We start from the raw sequence: 17,279 nt of genomic DNA on the forward strand, positions 1-17,279 counted from the left end.
TTTAGTAAACAGAGGATTTACACCACAATACTACATTTGGTATCAACATGGAGAGGGTTATGGGGGAAATGAAGCTAGTAGTAGTAATGCTAATTTTGAGGATGCTCATCATAATGAAGAACTGAATCATGTGCATAATGAACATAATTATCATCAAGAGGAGCAGATGGTAGATCATGATAGGGTTCAAGATATGATTAGTGATGCATTTTTAGAAACAACTACAACAATAGCAGATGGAACTGGAAATGTAGAAGAACCTAATTTGGATGCAAAAAGGTTTTATGAAATGCTAGATGCTGCAAATCAACCAATCTACACTGGTTGTAGAGAAGGTCTCTCTAAATTGTCTCTAGCAGCTAGGATGATGAATATTAAAACGGATCATAATTTACCTGAGAATTGCATGGATGCATGGGCGGAGTTGTTTAAAGAGTATTTGCCAGAAGACAACGTGTCTGCTGAATCTTATTATGAGATTCAGAAATTGGTTTATAGTCTTGGGTTACCCTCGGAGATGATTGATGTTTGCATCGACAACTGCATGATCTACTGGAAGGAAGATGACAAGTTAGAAGAGTGTCGATTCTGCAAAAAACCACGATTCAAACCGCAAGGCCGTGGGAGGAATAGGGTACCGTACCAAAGGATGTGGTACCTACCAATTACAGACAGATTGAAAAGATTATATCAATCTGAAAGGACTGCTGCGTCGATGAGGTGGCATGCCGAACATGTCCAGAGAGATGGTGAGGTTGCACATCCATCAGACGCAAGAGCGTGGAAACATTTCAACAAGGTACACGGAGATTTTGCTACAAATATTCGGAATGTCTATCTTGGGTTATGGGTTGCATCGGAAGTTAAGTTTCCTGATGGTTATGTTTCAAATATGTCAAGATGTATTGAACGAGGTCAAAAGTTCTCCGGAATGAAAAGTCATGATTGTCATGTGTTTATGCAACGACTGCTTCCATTTGCTTTTGCCGAGCTCCTTCCAGCAAATGTCCACGAAGCACTTGCAGGTAATTATAAATTTATATATATACATATGTTACGAAATGTTATTAATTTGATTCCTTTTAAAATATACAGCCATCGGAGCATTTTTCAGAGATCTTAGCACACGTACGTTCAAAGAAGAAGTCATCGAACAACTTCATCAGAACATTCCGATCATATTGTGCAACCTGGAGAAGATATTTCCTCCTTCATTTTTTGACGTCATGGAGCATCTAGTTGTCCACCTACCGTATGAAGCATTGCTTCGTGGACCTGTTCACAACGGATGGATGTATCCGTATGAGCGACAGATGAAACATTTGAAGGGGAAAGCAAGAAATCTTGCAAAGGTAGAAGGTTCAATAATTGCAGGGAGTTTGACAGCCGAAACATCTAACTTCACATCATACTATTTTGCTCCAACTGTTCGTACGAGAAAAAGAGTTCCTAGGAGATATGATGATGGTGGAGTACCGACATCATATCCAATTGATGGTGTTCCTGACATTTTCTGCGAAATAGGACGGTTTGGTGGTAAAACGAAAGAAGTATGGTGGTCATGTGAAGAAGATAAACATAGTGCCCACACATATATTCTGCTCAACTGCGAGGATGCAATGACCCGTTACTTTGAAAGGTAAATATTTTTGTGAATGTTAATTATATGAATTAAAATTAATTATGTATGATTTGATTATTTGTTCAATTTGCAGGATGTTTGTATCTCAAGTTGAAGAAGCAATACCAGGAATATCTGCAACTGATGTGGATACACGTAAAGATAAGCACTTTGTCAAGTGGTTAAAATCACAGGTAATATATCTCATACTATTATATTAATTAAGTAAGTGTTTAAGAATATATATATGTTTTTTGCAGGTTGATTATGACGATCCTTATTATCCCGTATGGTTTCACGAATTGGTTCAAGGTCCAGTTGCAAAGGTCACCACATCACCTATGTATTTCACACGAGGATTTACCTTTCACACATATGAGTATGGGAGACATCGGGCAACGAGTAACTACGGAATATGTGTGAAAGGTGAAACAGACTTTTACGGGATATTGCAGGAGATTATTGAAGTGGAATTTCCGGGTTTATTGAAGCTAAAATGCGTCCTCTTCAAATGTGAATGGTTCGATCCTGTTGTGAACCGAGGGATTCGGTATAACAAATTTGGTGTTGTGGATGTCAATTTTGGGAGAAGATACAACAAATTTGAGCCTTTCATTTTAGCTTCACAAGCCGAGCAAGTTAGCTTCCTTCCTTATCCTCGGCTTCGAACTTCCGGGATAAACTGGGTAACTGCTATCAAAGTTACACCTCGTGGACGCATTGTCGTTGGAGAAGAACCGCCCTTGCAAGAAGAAGACGCTATCACTGAAGTTGAGGTACCAGAACAACCAACTGATGAAATCCTTTTGATCGACCCGCAAAACTTTCAATATGAAGATATTCCCGAAGATGCGACAGATGAAGCACGTGAAGACGAGTTCGAGAGAAGCGACGATGATGATTGTAATGATAGTGATGAGAACGAAAACGATTTAGAGTGATGTAATAGTGATGAGAACGAAAACGATTTAGAGTGATGTAATATATGTATCAAATGTTGGATTTCTCTATTGTAACATTTTCTAAAAGAAAGAGTAAGAAGTAGTATGAAATAAGATATGATGTTAGATGATATGTGACTTTGGGGTTTAGGGATTTCATTCTCGGTGTTTAGGGTTAAGCGTCGTAATTTCGTCGTAAATGGAAAAACGCGGGCCTGGTAATTTCGTCGTAAAACGAAAAACACGGGCCTGGTAATTTCGTCGTAAATGAAAAAACGTGGGCCTGGTAATTTCGTCGTAAATGAAAAAACGCGGGCCTGGTAAATTCGTCGTAAAATTACGTCGCTTTTACGACGAATCCTAATCTATATAAGGAGACGCCGAGAGCGAGGCTGCCTCGCTCATTCCTCCCAAATTCCTTTGCTCTCTCTAAGGTAAACTCTCTCTTCTCTCTTTTTTTTTTTAAATTAGTTTAGGTGATTAGTTAGGTAACGGAATTAGTTTAGGTGATTAGTTAGGTAATTAGTTTAGGTGATTAGTTAGGTAACGGAATAATATTTTTATTATGTCGTAATTGATTAAATTTATTTTAGTTTTTTTAGATGGCTCCTAGAAGAAAATCCAGAGCACCTAGCTATAGAGATTTGTTTGGCGACGATGGTTCCGGTACATCTTCTTCCGGTCCATCGTCTTCCGGTCCATCATCCTCCACCGCAGTTCCAGACTCTCAGCCTCCTCAGAGAGTTGCTTGGAGTCCTCCTCCACCGCATATGCCTCCACCGCAAATGCCTCCACCGCATATGCCTCCACCTCCTCCTCCAGCGGCTGCACCTGAGCCTGTCCCAGAAGGTGCAGTTCATCCGGATTTGCGTGTGCCTTCATATGCCCCATTCGCGAGATATACGGTAGAGGATTTGCTTGCCCAGCCTGGACGGGAGGGTTTGGATGTTCTAGACCCCGATAGACCCCGAGGAACTTATTGGTAAGTTATTAATTTTTATTACATTAAAATTTAAATTATTTTTATTTTTTAACGGTTAAATTGTTTTCCTTTCAGGTTTGGGGCTAACAACCGTGTTGGCCGGAGCGTTTCGAAAACGATTAAGGGTTACTACGACGGGGCATATCCGAACTGGAGCAAGACTCCAAATCACGTTAAGATCACTTGGTTTAAAATGTTTGCGGTAAGATTTTTAAATTTAATTAAATTTTCACTTTTAAATATGTATATATTTTTTAAATATTATTATTAATTGTAATTTTTCAAATTTTTTGTGTTTCAGCAAAAGTGGCATTGGTCTTTGGGAATCACCGAGATGGTGAAGGCGGAATTCGTTGCAAAAGCAAAGATCCGCCTCTGCAACACAGTCTCCGATTGGAAGGACAAGTGGGAGCTCGACGGGTATGAGGGAAAGCCCACTGAGCTCACGAAGGATGTGTGGGATGGCCTCATCGCCTACTGGAAGCACCCCTCTTCGATCAAAAAGGCCAATTCGTGCTCGGCTTCTCGAAGAACGAAGGATAAAGATGGTAATTTGCCCATGCTTCACAGAACCGGCCAAAAACCACATGCAGGCATCCGTCTAGAAGTTGTAAGTTTTTTTTTTAAATATTTATTTTAAAATATTCAATTAATATAATTTTTAATATTTTTTTTTGTAGTTGGAGAAGACGGGAGTCTTACCATCTCTGTCTGACCTATTCAAGATGACTCACGCCACATCCGACGGAGTTTTTGTGGATCCTGCATCTGAGAAACTCGCTCAAGCAGTGGCTACTCGGATTGAAGAACGGGAGACGCAACTAACTCAGGAGTCTCCCGATGGATTACCCGTCACATTGTCCACCGAAGAAGCCGACAGAATCTTCGAAGAGGTAGTACAACTAAAAATTTTTGTTTACATTATTTTTAATAACTATATTAATATATGTTTTAATTTTATAGCTGGCTCCTAGAAAGAAGGGACGAATAGTCGGTATAGGCTCTGTTAACCAAGTTGCAAGGGCAACTTCGTCATACACTTCGAGACGGGATGAAGAGACTTCTCAGATGAAAGCTCGAATGGATAGCCAGCAGGTTCGTTTAGACTCTCTTGAGGATTTGCTAGACGTGATGGCCGTGGGAAACCCGGTTATGCAGAGAATGTTGAGTCAGAGACGAGCCGCTCTTGGGTTGCCAGTACGAGATCCCCAAGAGTCCGATCCAACCCGTCAACAGCCGAGCAACCCCACCGACTACTTCGATGATATGTAGTTTTTTTAATATTTTGGTTTGTATTATGAATTTAAATATTATGACTTTTAAATGCTTTTTTATAAATGTTTTTTATTTTCATATTTCGTTTTAAAATTAAAATTATTTAAAATTCAGAATTTTAAATAAATTCAAATTTATATATATATATTTGAGGTTAAAAATAATATTCAAAATATATTATAAAACGAAACGTCGATGTAGGCTCGACGTAAACATTTACAACTGATTACCGTCGAAAATAATTACGAGTCTTTTACATCGAAGATTTTACGTGGTCTTTACATCGAAATGTTACGTGGAGTTTACATCGAAATATTTACGAGGGTGTTACAACGAAAATGTTTACGTGTGCTTTACATCGAATCCATTACGTGGAGTTTACCACGAAATTTTACGTGTCGTTTACGACGAATCTCTGCCCTGCGCTTTACGAGGAATATATTTCGTCGTAAACTTAACAAGTCATTTACGACGAAACGTCGGTTACGACGGGCGTTTTACGACGAAACGTGTTTCGCGGTTCATTCGTCGTAACATCCCGTTTACGACGAAGTTACAACGTATATTGCCCTCGTAAAAAATATGTTTTCTTGTAGTGAGAGAAGAAAAGGAAATAAGGTTGGTCAGCAAATGAATAAAGTAGGGAAAAAGAACATCATGGATGCGTTTGAGCTGAGGTTTAAGAAGGGATTTTCTGATTGGAAGAGGGACTACAAGAAAAAGTACGACAGCAGCAGAAAAAAATACATCATGATTAGGATGCTGACTCAGAACAGGACAGGACTTGGGTATGATTGGTGGAAAGAGCGCGAAAGGGTCAGTTTCTCATTTTCTCTTTTGTGAACTTAGCTGTTAAGATGTACTTGTGTTGAAATAATAGAACTTAGCTCAGTTTCTCACTGACTTACTCTTTCTCTTTTGTTATATAGGAGTGTCCTGGGATTAGAAAAGCTTCCTGCAAAGAAATTGATAACATGGATATGTTTGAAGCAGAATTTGGTAGTGTAGTAGTTACTGGAGCAGAAGGTTGGAGCGGTCAACATGGAGAAGCAAGCTTGGATTCGAGAGTTGGTGGAGATATTGGTGAGGATGAAGCTGATTCTCAGCCAGCAGCAGAGACTCAAGCATTGGAGACAGAAACCCAGCGCCAAGCTCCTCGCCAAACTCAACCAGCGGCTCAGACTCATTCTGGAAGTTCAATAGCAAAACGAAGGCGTAAAGAGAAAGATGTGGCTGTGGAGGCTTGTGAAAAAAGGACTGCTGCTCTTGAAGTGAAGAATATGCTAGCAAAACAATTGATGGAGCGTGAACAACCATTCAGTGTTGAGACCGTATTGGAAATGTTGTATGCTCTCCCTGAAGTGAGAGAGTGGTCGCCTTTATATGAAGCATCGATTGAGCTTCTGATAGATAGTGAAGGGAGCCGAAGGGGATTCATAACGATGAAGACAGATGAAGCGAAGACTAAGTTTCTGGAGCTTAGGACCAAGATAAAACGTGATGAGTGACTAGTTAGTGAATTGGAACTAGTATGGATTCACTAGTTTATGTTGAGTAGGAACTTAAGTTTGGTACTGCTTTGTGTTATGAAACTTAAGTTCAGAGGTTTATGTTCCTGGTCGGTTTAAATATTGAAGTTGCACAAAACGTTATGTAAACCGCTGTTACTGCTTTATCTTTTTTTTTTTTAATAACAGGTCTGATCTTGAGTCTTTAAACCTCATGTTCCTGGTCGGTTTAAATATTGTTTCTTATTGGTCTTGGTCGGTTTGCAACATATCACATGTCTTGTTTCTTATTTCTATCTTGAACATTTATTTATTTGAACTTGTTGCAACAGATCACATTTATTTCTATCTTGCTGGTCTTGTATTGGACAGTGTCTTATTTAGACTGATGATGATTTATTCAATATGGTTTTGTAGATGCTTGAAAGATGGATGTTGGAAGATGAAGATGGTGATTATGATGATGAACTTGGTTTGTTTGATGTGGCTATTACTGAGAGACTGAGTCATAGAACAGATCGAGGAGCAGGATGGCGTTATGTTCAACAACTTATGTACGAATCTGATCAGCAATGTTACGACATTCTGCGCATGAATCAAAGGACGTTTGAAGCTTTGTGCAAGATGATAGCTCAGCGATATGGATTGGAAGAGTCTCACCATGTCTACCTTGAGGAATCTGTTGCGATGTTTCTCGAGACTGTTGGTCAAGATAAGACGAATAGGGATATTGCTGCAAGGTATCAAAGATCGTTGGATACAGTACAAAGAAAGCTTGATGAAGTCTTGAGTGCTCTTCTCAAGTTTGCAGAGGATACACTAAAACCAGAAGAAGGCGAGTTTGCAAGAGTGAGTCCTGTTTTGAGAAACGATGATCGGTATTGGCTTCAGTTCAAAGATTGTATTGGAGCACTTGATGGAACTCATATCTCGGTTCGCCCTCCAAGTCAGAATGCAGATGCATACAGAAGCAAGATCCTACAATGAATGTTCTTGCTATATGTAACTTCGATATGAAGTTCATATATGCATATGTCGGTGTACCTGGTAGAGCACATGATACCAAGGTCTTGACTCATTGTGCGAGAAACGAGGCTTCTTTTCCACATCCTCCTCCTGGAAAGTATTATTTAGTTGACTCCGGATATCCGACCAGGACAGGGTATCTTGGTCCACATCGTAATATGCGATATCATCTTGGTCAGTTTGCTACAGGAGGACCACCAGTTAGTGCAAGAGAGTTATTCAACCGAAAGCATTCAGGTCTGCGATCAGTGATTGAGAGGACATTTGTAGTATGGAAAGCAAAATGGAGGATTTTGGATCGTAAGCATCCAAAGTATGGTCTGGTCAAGTGGATTAAGTTGGTGACAGCGACGATGACGCTACACAACTTCATACGTGATTCACATCGGGAAGATCATGATTTTGTACAGTGGCAAAATGGTGATGATGGAGAAGGAGAAGAAGCTGATAGTGACGGTGATGAAGAAGAAGGTGATGATGATGATGATGATGATGAAGATGATGGTGGTGGTGGAGGTGGTGGTGGTGGTGGACATATTGTATATGAGCCGACAGGTGATAGAGCGATGGAAGATTTGCGTGATAACATCACAAATGAATATGGTAGAGGTCGTTTACCCCTATTAAATGTTTTAGTTGATGATTTAATTTTTTTTTTTTTGCTTATAACTTTGATTGTCATTTAAATGTGATATTGATTTAAGACTTGATGTAATATTTAGCTTTCGTTTATGATAAATATTTTGAAGTATTATTTTGTTTCTAATTTAGCTTATGATGTATGAAAAAATTTATTACATTTGTATAATTGACCAAAAAATTATTACCAAGTAAACATAATATTTTAATGGATGTAAATATATTTAAACTATACTTTATTTATTTAAATACAATTTTACAAAAATTTTAAAATAAATCTGAAAAAATAAAAATAGCCGCAGCGTCTGTCAAACGAACAATCCAAAAATCTGCTTCCTGCGGCAGCGTCGGCGTCGACCTCAACTTCCTGCGTCTTCTAAACGAACAATAATCTGCGGCAGCGGCGGCAGCGTCAGCGTCTGCGAAACGAACAACAACTGTCCTCATTGACGCTGCCGCTGCCGCTGACGCAAACACTGCCGCCGCCGCCGAAACCTGTGGCAACCAAACGAACAGGGCTGTAGACGTACACTTTACTCAAAACAATCTCACGCCGCCTTTAATATCCAAAAACCATACTGATTAGCATACAAACATATACATATGTATACATATAAAGCAAACCCTTCCCTTCAATCTAAATCCTTCATCGAGCTAAAGAAAATTTATATCTCATGATCAACTTAATTGATGTCTTCCCCTTCACATCTTCTTCTCATTTTCTCTCAACAACAACAAATAGGAGATCAATAACTCATTCAAGATCAAAAATGGCGACAACAACAACATTCTATTTTCCCTCTCTTTCACTAATAATAATAATCATATTATTAATATCCTTCCTTCTCATCTAAAAGGTTCACCCTCCACTAGTAGTATTACTCAAGAACGTTTCAAGGGATCTTCAAAGCTTCTCGATCTCCTCCTAAGAGATTACACTCTAAACTCTTTCAAGAACCAACATTACACAATCAAGACCGGCGTTCTTCGGCGTATTCATCTCCCTTATAACTACTCCGGCATAAATCTCGACGCTATCAGGTTCCGTTGTGGGAGTCTTCGGCGATATGGAGCTCAGCTCCAGGAAATCCATATCGGTGTCGGAGCGGTTCTTGAACCGTGTGGTGAACGTCTTGTGGTTGTGAGACAGATCTTGGGATTAAAATGGTCTGATATCTATTACAAGAACTATGATCTATCTGGTTATAGACTTATCTCTCCTGTTCTAGGACTCTTAGCTTATAATGCCATAAACGACGTTGTTTTGGGTAATAATTTGAGCAGCTCTTATCAGATAAGTCTTCTCCTAGACGATGCTAAAGATCCGTCCACAGTTAATTTTTGGAAATATTTCTGAATAAACCAATGTGTGTGACTTTTGGGCTAGACGGGAAAGTAACGTTTGCAGGAGAAGTGAAGCCGTATGTCTGCGCCGTTAAAACTAACGGACATTTTGGTTTAGTGGTGACGGATGATCAGGATTCGTCCAAATCAGACGGTGGATGAGAAAATGAGATGAAGAAGGAGAAGATTGAGCGGTGGAGATCGGTTGTTGGTGGGCTTGTTGGATCTGTGACGGTGGGGGTGGTGCTTTTAGGGCTTGTGGTGGCGGGGGCTGTTGTGACGGCGAAGAAGCGGAGAAGAAGGGCAAAAAGGGAAGAGAAGGTGAGAAAAACTTATGAAGAAGAAGCTCTGAGAGTAGTGACAATGGTGGGGCATTCTACGGTTTTTGTTGCTTCTCCTACAAGGACTTTGCCTGGTTTCGTGGAACATGAGTGTGTTCCTAATTAATTAGTTTAATTTACTTACGTTTGGTTTCCATTTTATTTTTTCCCGTTTCTTGTAAAAATGTTTTATTTAAATATATATGCTTTTTTGTAACTGATTTAAATATATACTAGGTGGTATCCGCAATTTCACATGTATAAACATTGTATAATTAAAATTATATATTATGTTGAATAGTAATCATAACTATTAAAAATAACTTCTCAACTAAGCTGGAAGTCATCCAAAATTCTCCAGATGTGTTTTCCGGGATTTAAGATCATTTATATTCCAAGGGCGCAAAATGGAATTGCTGATTCACTCGCTAGGAATGCTCGTTTTTTTCATAGACCTCTTTGTTTTATTAGTTGTTCTATTCCGATCTTGTTACCCAGATCACCACAAGTTTGAGTAATAAAATAGCTGTTTGTTAGCAAAAAAAAAAAACTATTAAAAAAGCTTTTTTTATTTTAAATAGTTTAAAAATAAAAAATTTTGGTATTGTATAGTCGTAGAAGATTATTGAGATATAGCGATAATTCTATAAATTTTAATATAAGTCTCCAAAAATCTTTTTATTACATAATTTGTGATTAATAAAAAACCCAAAGATTAATGAACAAAAAGTTATTTTATAACACTTTCTACTTTCGCATTATTTTGTCTACCACTTTATTTTATTTAGAAGTAAAATAGTTACAAAATTTTCATTATTGTGTCAAATAATACTTTCTCACGTGTTTTTGATTTAGTGTTTAACATAACACACAATTGGTTAACCAAACAAATGCATCCTTAATTCTATCCAATCATCACACTCTCGTATCAAACAATTGTTTATTTAAAAGTGTTATTTTTGAAAAGTATTACTTACATTTTTAAAAAGATATTTTAATACATACATATTTTAATTTAATACTATTAATAATTATATATAAGAAAAATATTATCTAACATTTTAAATAACATGATGTCATTATTATAGACATATATACTTATTATTAATGTGAATAATTTTATTACATCAAAATAACATGATTCTATTTGGATAATTTTTTGTATAAATTTGTTATCATACATTGAAAAAGTTTATTTTACCGCAAAAAATACATATCATTATTTCGTAAATAAACTTAATTTATTTTATATTTTCCATCTTCTACCATTTTAATTTTAGAACATTTCGTATATATATTGATTTTTCTTACTTAATTTGTCTTCATGTTACAAAAACATATGAAACTAATTAATTAACAGTTATAGTAATACGTAAAACCCATGTATTTTGTCAAACAAATAAAAGATTAAGTATGTAAAAGTATAAAATAACCAAGAATAAAAAAAAACAATTTTTATTATTCTTCACACATTTCTTTTATATATGTGTCATTTTATTTTTTTCCTATTACAAAAATAAGCATGTCAATTTGATCTTAACTCTAGTCTTGTATTAATATATTGTTTCTGTTTCTTCAATTTATATTATAAAAAATGAATTAGTCTTAGCTTATTTTTATTATATATTATAATAAAAATATAAAAAAAATTTTAATAAATGAAAATTCAAATAAATGAATTAGTTTCCTTTTAGGAGGGCAATCACCTAGAATTCGCGGACAACCACCTAGAATTATAGATTTGGTTAATCTAGAATTAGTTTCCTTTTTAAAATTTTAATTTAATAAATAAAAATCCAAATACAAACAACCAAACAAATTAAGAGAATTAATTCTAAACTTCACCTATGTATAGTTTAATATTATTTTTTAAAAAACTTACCATTTGTTTTTATTTTTTTTAATATACAAGTACTTGAATCATTTATGACAATGATAACTCAACTATACTATCAACATTTTTCACTGAAAAATGGCTTAATGTTTTTAGAATATATATATATAGTGAGTATAAAAAATATTATTAGGTTTAGGTTAATTAGTTGTTTGTAATCTATGATTTATTGTATCATCTATTAATAGAAACATGTTTAAAATCGTTTATATAATTATTTCTATCATATCATATGTATTTATATGTATTATCCAAATTTTTATTATGTAATATATGATATTTAATTGTTTCTATACACAAATTATGTTAATTCTTATATCTTTAAAATGTTTAAATGTTTATATGGTAATATATATTAGATTAGGTAGTTATAGAATTAGTTTCCTTTTTAAAATTTCAATTTAATAAATGAAAATTCAAATACCAACAACCTATCAAGTTAAGAGAAATTAATTCTAAACTTTACCTATAAATGATACCTAATCAAAAGTCACTTAAGTGACTTCTGAATTAATATATAGTAGGATATACAACCATTATATTTATTTCTATAAAAATATATAAAATTATTTTAATAATTATAAGTAAATAATTTATAAAAAAAAATTGATGAAACATTATATATTCTTTCTATAATTATGCAATTAATTAACATAAAATATTATTTGTTATATTACTTGTGCTTTTTGGTAACTTGTATTAATTGGTTCTAGAATTTTTTTTTATTTTTAGATTTGATTAAAATAAATATTTAATAAAAATTATCAACCAATCAAATTATAACAATTTCATGAAACTTCACCTATAAGCGACACGTCATCAGAAGTCAATTAATACATAGGGGGATATTGTATATGTTGTTGGGAGTTATGGGATATAAGAATTTATTTGGTCTTTTTTAAATATCAGTAAGTTACAACTTACAAGTAACAATGATGAAATTATAAGGTAATTGTTGTATAATATAAACGTGGGAGTGAAATATATATGTATATTATATGTTGGAAACAAAGAGAGAGAAAGAATGTGATTGGATGAGAAGTGAGTGGAGAGGTGTGTGATAACACGTGAGAGAGAGAGGAGAGCTTTATTATTTTCTGTATTATTTTCTTCTTACTTCAGTCATACAAATAAGGAAGAGAAGGAGCTATTTAGAGCCCATCAAAGTCGGTTTAATTTACCGACTCAAAAGAAAAAGACAAAATATTAACACTGACATCTGGATGACGATGCAGCAAGACATTTGATAGGAAGGGAACCAGTGTCCAGTACGTGGCAATATTTAGATAATCATACGTAACACTCCCTCTTGTTTATCCATCATGTATTACATAATACCTCGTTAAAAATCTAATCATGGAAAAATCTATCAGAAGAGATTTTGTGAACAAATCAGTCGGATTGTCGCATGACCGTACATACTCGATGTCCACCTCTTTATTTTTCTTGAGCTCCTTTATGTATGAGAAAAATTTCGGAGGGAATGCTTTGTTATGTCGCTTTTGATGTAGTCTTCTTTGAGTTGAACAACACAAGCCGAATTGTCTTCAAAGATTTTCGTCGGCTCTTTCTCGTAGACTATTCCACTTGCTTCTTGTATGTGTTGACTCATTGATCGAAGCCACACACATTCTCGACATGCTTCGTGAAGCGCAATGTTTCTGCATGATTTGAAGATGTCGCAACCAGAGTGTGTTTCTGGGACCGCCAAGAGATCGCGGTTCCACCAATTGTAAAAACATAACCGGTTTGCGATCGAGCCTTATGAGGATTGATAAGTATCTTGCATCTGCAAAACCAACCATACCAAACTCAATAACAAAAGCAATATCATGTCTGGTACAGTTTGCAAGATATAAAAACCCACCGATAGCACTTATATAAGGTACTTCAGGACCTAATATCTTCTCGCTATCTTCGCAGGGACTAAAAGAATCTCTCTCAACAGCGAGAGTTCTACCAACCATTGGAATACTCAAAGGAGTCGCTTTATCCATATAAAAGCATTTCAATAATATTTTCAAATAATTTGATTGATGCACAAATATTCCTTCTCGAAGATGCCTCAATCTGGAGCCCAAGATAAAACTTTGTCTTGCCGAGATCTATCATTTCAAACTCCTCTTTCATATGAGTTCGAGCATCATCAACCTCCTTTTGAGTTCCAATTATATTCAGGTCATCTATATATACATCAATGATCACAAAGCCAGATGACGATTTTTTTTATAAAAATGCATGGACATATCGCATTATTCACATATCCTTTACTCAAAAGATATTCACATATCCTTTACTCAAAAGATATTCACTTAAGCGATTGTACCACATGCGTCCGGATTGCTTTAATCTGTAAAGTGATCGCTGTAACTTGACCGAACAAATCTCCATGAATTTTTCTTTCAATGCCCCTGGCATTTTTAATCTCTCAGGGAGTTTCATATATAGATATATATATATATATATATATCATTATCCAACGATCCATACAAATATGCAGTCACAACGTCCATGAGATGCATTTCAAGATTTTTAAACGCCGTTAGGCTCATCAAAAATCTAAACATAATTGCATCCATTACCGGGTAATATGTTTCCTCAAAATCAATTTCCGGTCTTTGAGAAAAACCTTGGACAACTAATCGGACTTTATATCGTCTTACTTCATTCTTCTCATTTAATTTTCTCACGAATACCCACTTATATCCAACAGTATTTACATTCTCAGGCGTTATGACTATAGGTCCAAAGACATTTCTTTTATTCAGGGAGAATAATTCAATTTGAATGGCCTTCTTCCACTCCTCCGAATCATGTCTTTTCCGACATTCTAAAATGGACCTTGGATCGGGATCATCATTTTCATAATCGATCTCTTTGGACCCAGAAAAGGAGAACATTCCATCAACATCTTTTATCTTATTCATGATCCATATCTTTTCATCTCGGGCGTAGTTGATGGAAATCTCATACTTTTTCGTTCCCTTCTCGTCATCTAGATAATTTTTATTTATGCCTTCTTTCAGAACTTTTTCAGTAACAGGTTCTTCTGGAACCTTTCCATTTATGTCTTCTTTCAGACATCTTTCAATATCAGGTTCTTCTGGAACCTTACTATTTTGCTCATCCAATTTCTTTTTCTTTCGAGGATTTTTATCTCTAGAACCCGCTGGCCTCTCCCTCTTTAACTGAACCCTATGTTCATTCATTTTATTTCCATCAGTTTGCCCTTTAGGAACTCTGGATAGAACATTTTCAGCGGGTATACATGATTTTGTCACCCTTCTCGTATCTGTGAACGCATCTGGTAACTGATTTGCCAAATTATACAAATGCACAATTTTCTGAACTTCCAGCTCTCTTTATTTCGTAGGGGATCAAGGTGTAACAACGACGGTGTACACCATGTAATCTCTTTAGGAATTCTATTAATTCCTCCCCCTAACGCTGGAAATTCATCCTCATTAAAATGGCAATCGGCAAACCTTGCCGTAAACATATCACCAATTACTGGTTCCATATATCTTATTATACTTAGTGACGTATAACCCACATATTCCCAATCTCCTTTGTGGGCCCATTTTTGTCCTTTGTGGCGGAGCTATCGCAACATAGAGCGCACATCCAAAAACACGGAGATGGGATACATCTGGCTCTTGCGCATATGCCAATTGTAATGGGGAGTACTTATGATATGCACTCAGTCTTAACCGAACCAGTGCAACCGCATGCAATATAGCATGACCCCATACATAAATTAGGAGCTTTGTTCTCAAGACTAACGGTCTTGCAATCAACTGCAACTGTTTTATTAATGACTCGGCCATGCCATTTTGTGTATGCACATGGGGAACTGGATGCTCCACATCAATCCCCATTGACATACAATAGTCATCAAAAGCTTGCGATGTAAATTCACCAGTATTATCAAGCCTTACTTTCTTAATGGCATACTCTGAGAATTGTGTTCTCAGCTTTATTATCTGGCAATGAACTTTGCGAAAGCCGTATTTCATGTCGTCAAAAGAGACACACTTGACCATCTACTAGATGCATCAATCAATACCATGAAATACTTAAACGGCTCGCACGGTGGGTGGATCGGACCACATATATGACCATGTATTCTTTTCAAAAACATTGGTGATTCATTGCCTACTTTTGCTTGTGACGGCCGAGTTATAAGTTTTCCTTGAGAACATGCATTACATGTAAACTCGCTTGTTTGCAAAAATTTTCCGTTTTTCAACGGATGGTTATTTGAATTTTGCACTATCTTTCTCATCATGACTGAACCAGGATGTCCTAGCCTCTCATGCCATATTTTAAATGTATCAATAAGCTTCATGTTTACCACGGCATAGGACTCAGTCATGGTTATTTTCGTACTATATAGTCCAGAGGATAACATTCTTAACTCTTCCAATATATGTTTCCTCTTGGACTTAATGCAAAAAAATTCAATGCCATCTTTACTTATAGTCTCAATATGATATCCATTTCTTCGGATATCCTTAAAATTCAACAAGTTTCTATGAGACTCGGGGGAATACAATGCATCACTTATTTCAAATATCGGTTCCCTTGGCATTGAAAATTTCGCTCTTCCAGAGCCCATAATAATCTTTGCATTACCAGATATTGTACTTACGCTTCCAGCGTAATCTCTTATTTTGAGACTGGAGAAATATTTCTTATCTTTAATTATCGTGTGCGTTGACGCACTATCTGCCAAACACATATCTCCATCCATAGTCTCAAAGTTTGGCATTTTATGAATATAAAACATATATTATTAAACACGAAACAAAACAAACATAACATATATCTTACAACAAAAGCTATAGATACTATAATACAATTTACTTATATCACATCGATTCTATATCACTTATCGATACTCTCTGGTTCAACCAGAAAGTCTGATACGTCGAGATGAGTATCATCATTTAAACCATGAAAGGATGACTCAGGTTCATCAGAGATGAAGTTAGTTTCACCTCTTCCTTTCTCTTTTCCCTTTTGGGATTCTCTATACAGATCGGCTAAATGTTTTGATGTACGACAGTTATGTACCCAATGACCTTTCATGCCGCATCTGTAGCAAACTTTTCCCGTTTACTTTTTATCATCCTGGCCCTTTTCATTCATTTCATTTTCGTGGAAGTATTTATTATTTCTTTCATCATAGGGACAAAATCTTCTTCCTCGTCCTCTTCCACGTCTATGATAACAGTTTCCACCACGTCCACAACCTCGTCCTCTCTTATTATCATAACTGGATGATGCAGCATTTGCTTCTGGGAATGGAGCAGATCTAGTGGGACGAGTTTGATGGTTTAAAGTCACGAGTTGATTATTCTGCTCCGCTACAAGGAGGACTTACATCAACTCCGAGTAACGGCTATATCCATTCGTCCGGCACTGTTGCTGCATGACTACATTTTCAGAATGGAACGTGGAGAGAGTTTTTTCGATCATATCATAATCACGTATTTTCTCTCCACATAACATCATCCTAGATGTAATTCCGAACATCACGGAATTAAATTCACTAACACTTTTGTAGTCCTGGAACCGAAGATGGATCCATTCGTGTTTAGCTTTCAGTAAGATCACATACATCTGGTGATCAAACCTCTCTTTTAAAGATTTTCAGAGGTCACAAGGATCCTCTTTTGTAATATATTCATCTCTTAAACCATCATGTATGTGGTTTCGTTAAAATA

At 36.0% G+C, this 17,279-nt stretch overlaps 1 pseudogene; it reads left to right on the forward strand.

Annotated features, from left to right (window-relative positions):
- Positions 1-8,544: 8,544 nt before the first annotated feature.
- On the forward strand, positions 8,545-10,188 carry LOC125607323 (annotated as a pseudogene).
- The last annotated feature ends 7,091 nt before the right edge of the window (positions 10,189-17,279 follow it).

This window comes from Brassica napus, chromosome A3 (assembly GCF_020379485.1).
Source record: "Brassica napus cultivar Da-Ae chromosome A3, Da-Ae, whole genome shotgun sequence".
Taxonomy (NCBI): domain Eukaryota; kingdom Viridiplantae; phylum Streptophyta; class Magnoliopsida; order Brassicales; family Brassicaceae; genus Brassica; species Brassica napus.